A 12,807-nucleotide genomic window follows, 5' to 3' on the forward strand; every position below is an offset into this window, starting at 1 on the left:
TTTTTCTCCACAACCTCGTCAGTAGATTGAAGCTAGTTGATTAGGATATTTAGCTGTTAACTAAATTTTCGTGGGTTTGCGTCCCATTAATCTAGTAAGGACTTAGTAAGGTGTTTTTTGACTTTTTTAATAGTAGCCATTCGGACTGATGTGGGATGGTACCACATTGTGGTTTTTATTTCCATTTCTCTAATGACCAGTGATGTTGAGCTATTTTTCACATGATTGTTGGCTGCACGTATTTCTTTTTTTGAGAAGTGTCTGTTCATATCCTTTGACCACTTTTTATAAAGACACATGCACAAGTATGTTCACTGCAGCACTATTCACAACAGCAAATATATGAAGTCAACTCATTAGTGATAGACTGGATAAAGAAAATGTGGTACACAAACACCAAGGAATACTATGCAGCCATTAAAAAAAGAACAAGATCATGTCTGTTGCAGGGACATGGATGCAGCTGGAGGCTACCATCCTTAGCAAACTAATGCAGGAACAGAAAACCAAATACCACATGTTCTCACTTATAAGTGGGGGCTAAATGATGAAAAATCAACAGACACTGGTGCCTACTGGAGGGTGAAGAGTGGGAGGAGGGGGAGGATCAGAAAAAACAACTAATGGGTACTAGGGTTAATACGTGAGTGATGAAATAATATGCACAAAACCCCGCCCCATGACCCATGTTTACCTTTGTAACAAACCTGCACATATACCCCTGAACTTAAAATGAAAGTATTAAAAAAAAAGACGTGGACTGGTACTGTGGCTCACGTCTGTAATCCCAGCCATTTGGAAGGCCGAGGTGGAAGGTTCGCTTGAGAGCAGGCTGGGCAGCATAGAGAGACCCCATTTCTACTCAAAGAAAAAAAAAAAAAGAAAAAAGAAAAGAAAAAGAAAAATTAGCAGGGTATGGTGGCTTGTGCCTGTGGTCCTAGCTACTCTGGAAGCTGAGGTAGGAGGAACATTTGAGCCCAGGATTTTGAGGTTATTGCAGTGAACTATGATCGTGCCATTGCACGCCAGCCTGGGCAACAGAGCAAGAATTGTCTCAAAAATAAAGAAAAAAAAAAAATTAAAACAGAACCTATAGGTAAATAAGAATCTGTTTTTCTCCAATTCTACTTTCCAAAATTCCTTTGAAAAAGAAAATGAGAACTCTGACCCAACTTGCTTTAGTTCAACATTCTAACAAACAGTCAGAACTACTACTCACCTTACATCATGTTTCTAACTGAATTGAGAACTAATCTGTTATTAGAATTCGACCACAAAGGACAAAGTCATTGAAGACCTTCCTAGCACAACATCAGCCCCTCACCATCAGTGACTCATTCATATGTATTTAGCTTTCTGAGCATATCAACTCATTTTCTCCACTAGGCACTGCATTTCTTAAGAGTTCTACTTCTCAAATCATGACAGCAATAAAAATTCTGTCATCAAACCTGAACAACCACTACTGTATAAAAGCAACCACTATCTTGTGCATAAAACTCATTCCTTTTTAAAAATAGTATTTTATTTTTGGCATCCCTTGTTGCTGACTATATTGAATTGGTTGGCTCAGCCATCCATCAAGCATTCATTTATTTTACAAGTGAATATTGAGTACCTCGTGCAGTAGAAAGAGCTTTGGCTCTGTAAGCAGACAGAACTGAGTTCAAATTTTAGCCTCATTATTTAATAGTTTTGGGACATTGGGCAAGTAAGCTAGCTTCTTTCAGCCAACGTTTCTACACTGTCAATTGAAGGTAAAAATGTCTATCTCGGCCAGGCACGGTGGCTCACGCCTGTAATCTCAGCACTTTGGGAGGCTGTGGCGGGCTGATCATGAGGTCAGGAGATCGAGACCATCCTGCATAACATGGTGAAACTCCATCTCTACTAAAAATACAAAAAATTAGCAGGGCATGGTGGCATGCACCTATAGTCCCAGCTACCAGGGAGGCTGAGGCAGGAGAATCGCTTGAACCCGGAAGGCATTGGTTGCGGTGAGCCGAGATCGTGCCACTGCACTCCAGCCTGGGCGATAGAGCAAGACTTCGTCTTAAAAAAAGAAAAAAAAAAAACGAAACACTAGAATAGCTATAATTCAACTGGAATAGCTATAATTCATATATCAATCCCAATTTGAATAGAATATTTTTGAAGTTAATATATATAATATACAAATATATATTAGTGCTTGACAGATGTTATTTTATCCATTTTATATGCATTGTGGAGCTTAAAAATGTAATAAGACATATACTTCCTCTAGGAGAATCTTATACACTAAAAGGGGAAACAGGTAAAATTACAGAAACAATTATAATACCAAAAAAATGATAAGTAATAAGAGCGATAAAGAGTGCTATTGTGGGTCAAATGAGAGATTATATCTTGTTAAAGGAGGAAAACAATGACCATGATAACAATGACCACTACCATAATAATGCCAGTAATAATGTCAAACATTTGTTCAAGACTACTATATTTCAGCACTTTCTAAACCTGGTATACATATTAACTGTTTTAATGTTCATAACAATTCTAGGAGAAAAAAGCAGAGAGGATACTTAAACCAAGATGCACAGATGATACTTAACAGAGATGATACTTAACATGATGCTCAGAGTCTCTAAGAAGTGGCAAGGTAAGGATTCAAACCCAGGCATTGTGGCTCTACAACCCACATTCTACTGACTGTCCAGGCTACTTTTCTAAGAAAAGCACACGGGCAAATAAAGCCCAGGATTTGATGAAATAGCAATAAACAACTTAAAAATCCCAACCACTAAGTCAGTGAGTATCTACTGTACCCCAATATTTTCTTATTTGATAATGAAGGCAAAACTCTTTCAGTATAATTTAAGGGTTGTAATTATTCATTTATATTTTAAAACTATTTCAATACCTTTCCGTTAAAACTCAGTATTCATTTAGGAAACCCTGTAGACATTTCCTACAATGTAGGTAACATGTACAACCATGTAATACTGTGGTGTGCAATGTGAAATTTCTCTGAAGCTTTAGTGCCTTCTAAAGGAAGAAACTTAAAGAAAAAAAACGAAGGGAGAGAAGGAGGGAGAGTAAGAAGAAGGAAGAAAAGAATGAGAAGAAGGAAAAGAAGAAATAGCAGAGACCTGTCAATCATCCAGTAGATGATAGGGTAATATGGTGGAAAAAACCTGGAATACCTGAGGGGCTCTATCCTGGCTTTAATGTGCCAACTGTGTGCTAAGATTCCATGGTTCTCATTTGATGATCACTCACAATTGTATTAATTCAAAAACCCTAAAATCCTTACTGTATTACAATGTAATGTCTTCATATGCTACTTCACTACATAGATGTGATACCAAAATAATTTTTTCATGTATCTTTGGAGAGAGCCACATTTCATATTTACAGTTAAGGACTGAACTCCCTGATAAGTGAAAAAACACCCAAAACACACACTGATTCTAAAAAGCTGCTGATGCTCTTGGAACGAGATAGAAATTCCAGTCAAAGAACAGAATCGTCATCCTTTTCATCCAAAGCCAGAGTCATTTTCTCTTTCACATTAAAATCTCATTTCTAATGCTCCATGATATTAAATTTATAAAAATAAGTATAAAATATTTTAAATTTATCATGTACCTACATTAAAAGGACAATTGCAGGAAGAGCACTCTGATCTCCCACTTTCAAAAGAGTGATCATTTAGTTAAAACAACTTCCTATGAAATAATGTAAGATAACATATAAATGGCTACCTTTAACAATTCTAACTGAATCAAAACTGAAAATATTTTTTTCTTGATTTCTGAAAGAGACTGAAATTTAAAATATTAGGTATGACTGCAGTTTCATTTAAAAACCAAGAAAGTAGTTTAATCATGTATCTGACTATCACAACTTACCTTCATTATGGGAGTGCATTATAATTGGTTTGATTACTGGATTTGTCAATTATACAGTCAATACCAATCAATGAAAATTAATCACTTAAGATACCATGGCATAAATAAAAATTCTCTTTTTACAAATAATTATCACAATTTTAAGATTATTCTTCCATATGTGGAAATAAATCCCGCAAATATTGAAATAATTTGGAATATTAAAGAAATTAAGATTTGCTAGATTAAAATTAAGGGGTAAGAAGGATGATTATTACTATTATTAAAAGTACATTAAATTATATGTAAATATACTCTAACACAACATCCCAACACTCAACCATGATCCCTAACATGCAGAATTGACTCAGTGCTTTCTGAGTAAATACTAGAGTATCCAGTAAAGAATAAAACCTTACAATAACATTCTGAAATAAGCATTAGGTTAAATGAGATGCTACTTTTATCTTTAACTTATTTTGATTCATTTGAATAAATTCTTATAGAAAAAAAGCATTTCAGAACTGTTTCTAGAAAACTACAGAGTGCAAATATTCAGTATTTAAAGACAAGCCTATTGTTTAAAATTTTCCCTGGTATTATTATTATTATTATAACTGCAAACTATTGGTCTATGTCATGTCAATAAACACTTAAGGAGCAATTAGATGTGAAGGTTTTTTTTAAATTAAATCTGATAAGTGTCATTTTTTTTTTACTCCACTAGAGGGTAGTCTCTCAAAACTGGGGTTGGAGTCATGACTCTAGCCTGCTTTTGACCTGTTGATATATTAATCCTCATGTTCCATTCTCCTCAACAAGATGTTTCTCTAGTATACTAATTAAGGTTGTAAAACATTCATTTTTAAAACTGCTTTTTGATTTTTCATAGATGTTCTCTTAGAAATATGTACTGCTATGTGTTTGTGTGTTTTCCAAATTTCTGGTAATTAAAAATGTTTTACATATACGGCTTATATAGTATATTTTCCTGGGAAATATCCTTTCAGAGTTAATAGGCCTAAGAATAAAGATAGTTTTTTATATACTTTAACTTATTACAATCGAAATATTTCCCCATAGTGGTAAAAAATACATCCTAAATACACACACACACTCACAGATACACAAACCCACCTACACATGTACCCATTCATATGTAGCTCCTAGATTTATTACATCATGTAAGGAGAAGTCAGTGAGAATAATTAGAAATACATATTTTGAAAAAGTACCCCCTCAAATGCCAATGTTGTGAATTGCAGAGAGGCAAATATATGCTTTATTTTAAAAATCTGGTCAATCCAGACAAGAAATGTCATTGCTAAAAAAAAAAAAGTGTTATTGAACACCAAGCACATATGCTAACGTACGTAGGATCTATAGAGAACCAAATGCCACTCAAAACAGTTGCAAGCTTCTCTTCTTAAATAATGCTGTCATTGCTGAACTTCAGAGATGGAGTTGGAGGTTTCAGTCTCTACCAGGTGTTGTTAATATTTGGGAAATCTTTATCAGTAGTGTATCCTGTCTATTTGCAGACTGAACACATATTTCTCTGAATGACTGATAACCTAAAATTGAGAAAACTTGTCAAAAATTCCCAACATTCCCCCAGAAAGGAAAAAAAAAAAAAAAAGAAGGAAAATGATACCTAGGAAAATATGCAAGCCTGTTTCATTTATTTGTATCCTAAGCAGCAGTGTCATAGAACAGACAGTTTGTTTCAGCCAACCAGACTGGAGGAGCTGCGAGTGCTACATCTTGGCTGTCTGAAGCGATTGGCTCCTCTCTGGGGAGTGGAGGGTGTTCAGTTATTAATGACCGCTGAGCAGGCAGCACCATGTCAGTGTGACAACTGATCGGGTGAACGATGCACCACTAACCACCATGGAAACAAGGAAAAATAAAGCCAGTTCACAGGATCTCTCTTCACTGGATTGAGAGCCTCAGCCTGCCGACTGAGAAAAAGAGTTCCAGGAAAAAGAAGGAATCCTGGCTGCAGCCTCCTGCTTTCCTTTATATTTTAAAATACAGAGATAAGATTGCGTGCATGTGTGCATATCTATAGTACATATTTGTGTACACTTTGTTACACAGACACACAAATGCACCTATTTATACCGGGCAAGAACACAACCATGTGATTATCTCAACCAAGGAACTGAGGAATCCAGCACGCAGGGACATCGGAGGTGGGCTAGCACTGAAACTGCTTTTCAAGGTAAGTTTAAAATACACATATATTTTAAAATACGTTCTATTTCTTGTCTCTTCGATGATCACGTTTTTACACCTAAATCCTCCTTTGATGTCTTCTTCTTGTCTGAATTCTAAGAGCATTTTTCTTTTATTGCACTTTTGAGAAGAAATTCACATGCAAAACCCAGCTGGCTCTGTGTGTGCCTAGCTGTGTTTGTGAGATTCTCCAACATGCATTTTACTAGCTTGAATGCCCATCAGAGGATGTGAGTGGGAGAGAAAAAGCAGTGTTGGGGGGAGGAGAAAAAGGAGGGAGACAGAAGAGAAGAGAACAGTGGGGGAGAAGAGAGGAGGAGAGGGAGAGAGAAGGAGATGGGGAAGAGAGAAGACAGAGAGGAGACAGAGAGAGAGGAAAGGAGAGTCACGGGTGAGGGGGTGCAATTTTCCTTTTTCTTCACGTTATTTGTAGTGAAAAGCAGATCACACATTATTCTCTGTTTTGAAATCAACCCACCAAATGGGGCATTTTTATTCTGTCTCACCCAGTGGATGCAAATTAAGGCAAATGCCATTGTATGTTAAGAGCTAAACCACTAAGCAGAGTAGCGGAATGAGCATATCACAAACAGTTATTGAATTTCTGCCAGGCTACATCTTACAGACTGGGGTAAATGACTTCCCTTTAATAACATCCCCTCGCTGGTCTGAAGGGACAGTGCAAATGTCTGATTGCTAATGCAGCTGGAACTGCCACACACTAGGTAAAAGGATCCCATGAACCAGAAGAGTTCTAATCTTCTTTGGTAATTAACAGGATCACAGCAGGATGGCTTTAAAGTACATTTCCTATTTAAGAAGATTGTTTGTTCTAACCAACTGCTATATTCCCTTTGCTGTTATTGAGCTGGATGGCTTAATTCGGCTCTAATTTATTCATTTTTAACAATATGTCCTTGTTTCTCTGCCTCTAATTTCAGTGAAAGCAGGCTATGAATATGAGTAGAACCGTCCTAATTTAGTGAAAAGGGCATAATGTGAAAACAAAAATAGAAGTAAAGCTTCAAAATATCTACCTAGAAAATAGTGTGCTCTGGTACCATAAATATTACTGATATATTTCTCATCTTTAGTTTCAGAAGCAATGCCTTTGAGACAGAATTACTCTCAGTAAACTCTATGAGCATCCATGTATTGATGATTCATGGAATTCAGTGTGGGTTAATTTTTACTTCCAATCTTGTAAACGGAAGCCAGCTACTTAGAATATGCTTTCGAACAGACAACACCAATTGAGGATATTCATGGAAACATTCACTGCCCTCTTTACTGGGTCCTGGAAAGACAGTAAAAGAAACCTAGCATTTGTATTTCATCTTCTGGAGCTCTCTCCTGCCTTCTTTTAATTCAACTAACCACATAGTTAACAGAGTCAGCTTCTTTGAAACTGTGGGTTATTTTTTTCCACAACTGTGATTTCAGAGCTATTATTGGTTTCCTAGTTTGTAATATAAGCCAAGGCAAAAAGACAATAACAAGCCACTTAGATCCTTCCACTTTCCCATAAATGTGTCAAAAAATGAGTCAGTTTACAATATGTAATATAAGAAGTCAATTAATTCCAGTGACCTTTGTAAATGATGACAACAAAGCAGCTCTGACAATATGCCAGTGACTTCGATTTTCTCTCTGTAAAATGAACAAGTTTAAGAAGAGGGTTCCTGCTCAGAGAGAAAAATGAAAGGTGCTGAAGCATCAGCTTGCAATATTGGCAGCTTCGCTCGCTCTGCCTCAAATGCCACATGCAATCTATAAAAAAACCAAAATGATTTATTACAAAAAGGAAAAGGTGTTTTATTTGCTTTTCTGCTATTATTAAAAGTGCTGCTTTTGAAATAGACCAGATCTGATATTTTGAGGTACCTCCTAAGTTCCTAACCAAGAGGAAAAGACTTGAAGTAGATACTCAACCCTCTGATTTCAAACTCCTATATAACGTAGTATTGCAGTATTTATTTCAGTTTTTCTTAGACCTTTTCCAGGGAAAGTTTGCATGCCAGATACACATTCTTAAATCTAACCCGCCTTATTTTAAAATTGCAATCGATGACACCTAAGAACAGTGGATTCACTCTTTAACCTTAGTAAAGCTCACATACATATTTTCTGGATTACAGAGATCAGTAATGTGCCCACTTGAGTCTGAGAAATACCAACACTGCAGGCCCCCAGTGTTGCCACTCAGTGTGTGCCAGTGAGTTTCGTGATTTGATCAGCACCTACGAATGCCAGGTGATGGACATATGTGTATGCCTGGAAGATTTACCCATAGTCTCCCCAAATCATGTAACTATACCAGAAATAGCAGCTTCCTGGCAAGACAAGCTTCCAAGGACCATTTTTTTCAGGGTGTCGCTTGTCACAGGCAACATGCTGAGTTAGAATGCTGATGAGTAGGTGGAATTTTTTATTTGGAGGTGGTTGTTGTTGTTGTTAATGGCTTAATAAACGGTGCTACGAGCCTTCTAGGCCAGCAATTTAGTGACCTACAAAAAAGGTGATCAACTTATATGCACTAACTATATTTCACTCTTTCTTTGTTCTTTTTTTTTTTTTTAACATCTTTTGCTTTTGCCATATGATGGGTTTGATGTTTCACTCCTTCCCCCGAGTCTGAATTTTTTTAGGGTGTAACATTCCTATGTAACATGGCACTATGGTATTTATTACAAACTAAGTTGATCAGAAAGCTCTATAACCGGAGTTTTGTTTTTAAAAAAAAAAACACTTATGTAAGTTAAATGTTATTACTTAATTAGCAGCCCCTGAAAACGGGCATAGGTGAGGTATCTGTTGGTGAATCTGAAGGAGATTATTAAAAGAAAGCTAATAGCAAACTAAAAAATGAGTTGCTAGTGCTAGCCTCAGTAAGGATGCTCCTCTAAAATGATTTAAAATAATGTGGCTCCAGCCAGTCTGAAGAAACACTAGACATGTGTACAGCACATTAAAATGTTCCATGTAGACCTGGTTCTGAGAGTTTAGCTACTTATGTATCACTCTTTGGTACATGAAACTAAATAAAGCAGGTAAACTCTAGGTAAAACATCAGTACATCTTGTCAGTGCTGTCAAAGATAAAGCTCTCTGATACTGGCTATGCAATGAGTACGTAGGAAAGCTTCACTGTGTAACAACTGAACATAGCTCCTGCACAGAGCTCAGAGAATTCCTCTCCTCTCCTTCTGATAAAGTGATGTCTTGTTAGACATCTACGAAGTCACTAGTACAACATGATAACAATTATTTCTTTAGCCACAATGTGAAAGAAAAGGAAGTCAAATTCTAATATAAAGACAGTAGCTGGTGCCAGAGGATGGCAAAAAGGAACAGGGATAAATCGGAATGTTTTTCTAACTTGTTGAAAGGAATGGAAGGTCTCAATAGATGCTATTTAGAGGTCATTAAATACAGGATTAACAAGGAAGACTTAATGCCCATCTCAAATCTTTCTGAAGAAGTACAGTACCTACAGGGCCATTTACTATATTTGCGTAACTGTCAAGTTTGTATACACCTGCTTGCTATTATGTTAATTCATCTTTAGGCCATAATAAGGGAAGAATTTTCTATGGTGCCATTAATAAAAACACATGACACAGCTTCAGTATACGGGGAATAAAGAGGGGAGACATGCTTTCACAGAATAAAATTTTTGAACTGAAAGAGACATTAGTAGCTAGTCTAATATGTTCATTTGATAGGTGAAAAAAACTGAGGCTGAAAGGGTTTGAAATTGTTATAATGTAATATATTATACTTTGTATTCACCCAGCTATTTATTGGAGAGACCTAGGTTAGAACCCCTTACAATACTTCCTCCAGAATTCCATTAAAATTCTGCCTCCTTAGTCTTTCAAAAATAATGTTTTCTCAAAAACCTCCTATGTGCAAAAAATCCCCCCAAACTCACAGATATGTGCAAAAAAGAGAAATGTTTATTCAGATAATCAAATATTCTAAAAGGAAAAGCCAATATTCAATAATAGAAGCAGCAATTATTTATTAAGTATATAATGCCCAAATACTTCAAACCCGTAATTCATCATTTGAATGTAGTTTACCATATTCTGTAAAGTCATAAAAATTAGAGTTTTGCCCTGTTTTTAAAACATGTTAATAATAATACCGCTATCCTTCACTTACAGAGACTCAGCTATTGATCATCCACTATAAGTTTTAAGGTTTTCCAAGAATTCTGAAGAGCCTTTCCACATCTGTTTTTACTTGGTTTCACTGTAAATAATTTAAGGCACTTAACATGTGCCCTTTTTTTTTATACAGTGTCCACTCTCAGGATCCATACTTTGCTTATACATCTCACTGGAAAACAATAAATATATTATCAGGACAGCAATCCCTCTCCCTCTCTCCCTCCCCTACCCCATCCCAACTTACTTTTTGATTTCTAGAGTCAGAGTGAGAGCTCCAGTAGGCAATGATATCTCCTTAATATCACAATCCTATTCCTTTCTTTTGGGCAAATTTCTCTGTTTTTAAATGTGCTCTCCAAATTTTGCTTAAGATAATAGTAATTAACTGACTCAACTTGTAAGAAGGATACAAAATATAAACACAATAATTGTGAATATTTGTTTAAAGCTCTACCATTTACAGAGCAATTTTTCAACAATTACTTTGCTCCTCACAACAATCTGGTGAAGCAGGGTAGATATGATGATTAACATCTTTAAGACAGGAGAACGAGGTTCTGTGAGGTTAGAGACTTGCTAGCATGTTGAGGTGCAAGGGTCTCTGACTCCAAGAGTAGAAGAAAATATGGGTGCAGCACTGGTCCCTGGCATTTCTGAAGTTAGTAATAAATGTTGGTTCCCTTTTTATTGAACTTCCACTCTAGATCTTACCCTTCCAACAACTATGTCCTTTGTACCATACCACACTATATCTGGATAGATTTTTGCAAATTAAAATCTTTATTTCTTAATTTAAATCACAGCTATTGCTATGCCTGAGTTAAATTAAAAAAAAAAAAAACAACCCACAACCAACATCTATTCTTGGAGAAAAAGACTGTATGTTGTTCTACCTACTCATCCATATGTTTGTCTGACACCATTAGCACTTTGATAAACAGATACTTGGCAAAGGTCTCAAAAACTGGATAAAATGAGATGAGTAAATTATTTAGGGATTGTCCAGGTTACTAAAAATTATGAACAAAGTCTCCAAAGTCACTTAAGAACCCCCAATGGATCAAGTGTCAACATAAAAGCAACTTCCTTAGCATCTCCTTTCTGGTTTGTCTTGGGTAGAAAATGACACACTAAATAAGATAAAAATACTAGTTAATTTGAAAGTAAACTGGTATATTTGTAAACTACTAAAGTCAAAATGCCAGCAAACTTACATACATTATTCTGTGAGCCCTTTCTAGGGGAGACTGTGTCTGTCAAAAGTAATATAGACCTTAAAATGAATAAAAATCCCTTTAAAAAATCTTCTAAAGTTTGTCATTTCACGTTTTACTTCCAGGAGGTGAAGCATTCCACAGATAATCAGCTACTCTATTCAGGGAAGGAGTGTAAACATCACCACTTTTTGCATGTGTGCATAAAAAAGGCCCACTGAATCAATTAAAGGTTAGCATCAATAGGCAACATTCTCTATTTCCAAAGGCCTGAAGCTCCTGGGATCTAATTCCCTGAGGAACAATGGAAGAGGCACTGTTTCCCAACTGGTACAAAACAGGACTTCAGGAACAGCAGAATGTGTTCTCCCGGGATTAAGCCCCCTAACGTGAAGCTCAGGACTCACAACACTTACAAGTGACATGAATAATAGTAGATATTTTAACTATAGAAGGCATTTAAGAGACTTCGTTTTCACTGTGATAAACAGGTTTGATTTGGACTTATAACTTTTTTCTAAAATTATCAAATTAATAACGACTATAATGAAATAGAGGCAAATATTTTAGAGGATTCATTCTTTGGGGTAACATTTGTTCTATAATTTATAGTCTCATAATGTTGAGATCAAAGCATTTAAATAACATTGTCAACTAATTTTCAGCTTACCTTTCTTAAGAAAAAAAAATGCTAAAAATAGACATGTACTTTTCAAACATACAATTCATGTTGATTTTTATGTCATTAGTCTGTCTACTGTATCGCTATATTTATATGCCTCCGAAATATGGAGTGTTAATGGGGTCTAAGTTTAATTCTATTTTTATCAAAACTCAGTCACTCAGAAATACCAAACACTGAACACGTTCTACAAAAAGTATTCAACATCTGTAGAATACATGGACAACATCTGTAGAATACATGGAACCACAATGACCTTTATTGAAATTTCAATAGTTGCAGGAAATAATTTCAATATATATCTACACAGATTATATTTTGATTTCCACAAAGGCCAAGGGGTTAATGACCTTAAACTGCAGGTGCCCAAGGCATTGAGAACAAAAAAGATAGAGCAAGAGAAAAGAGAATTGAGTCTAGGTCACAATGCTGTAGCACTGAAAAGAAAGTGCAACAGAACAGAATGGAAAGAGCAAAACAAGGTGACTGCCATATATGAAAGATAAACATACTCTAAGAACATATAAACTTTGAAAGCTCTATTCATAGTCATTCTTGAATGAAAAATATATAAAATGCCATTGTAAGATATAAACTTCATCCAAGTCAATTTGTTGTGTGACTAGC

At 35.8% G+C, this 12,807-nt stretch overlaps 2 protein-coding genes across 10 annotated transcripts in view; one reads left to right on the forward strand and one right to left on the reverse strand.

Moving 5' to 3' along the window:
* IMMP2L (inner mitochondrial membrane peptidase subunit 2) overlaps positions 1-12,807 on the reverse strand; it is a 945,432-nt gene that overhangs the window by 422,804 nt on the left and 509,821 nt on the right. The window lies entirely within an intron of this gene.
* The window catches only part of LRRN3 (leucine rich repeat neuronal 3), a 48,050-nt gene that overhangs the window by 8,527 nt on the left and 26,716 nt on the right, over positions 1-12,807 (forward strand). The window contains exons 2-3 of one of the 3 annotated variants that reach the window (XM_054495030.1): positions 2,543-2,641; positions 5,973-6,096. The gene's annotated coding sequence lies outside the window, so the exon portion shown is untranslated. Of the gene's footprint in view, positions 1-2,542; positions 2,642-4,568; positions 6,097-11,886; positions 11,990-12,807 lie in introns of those variants that run through there. The other 2 variants (XM_054495031.2, XM_063667727.1) reach the window with 2 other exon arrangements.

This window comes from Pongo pygmaeus, chromosome 6 (assembly GCF_028885625.2).
Source record: "Pongo pygmaeus isolate AG05252 chromosome 6, NHGRI_mPonPyg2-v2.0_pri, whole genome shotgun sequence".
Classification (NCBI taxonomy): domain Eukaryota; kingdom Metazoa; phylum Chordata; class Mammalia; order Primates; family Hominidae; genus Pongo; species Pongo pygmaeus.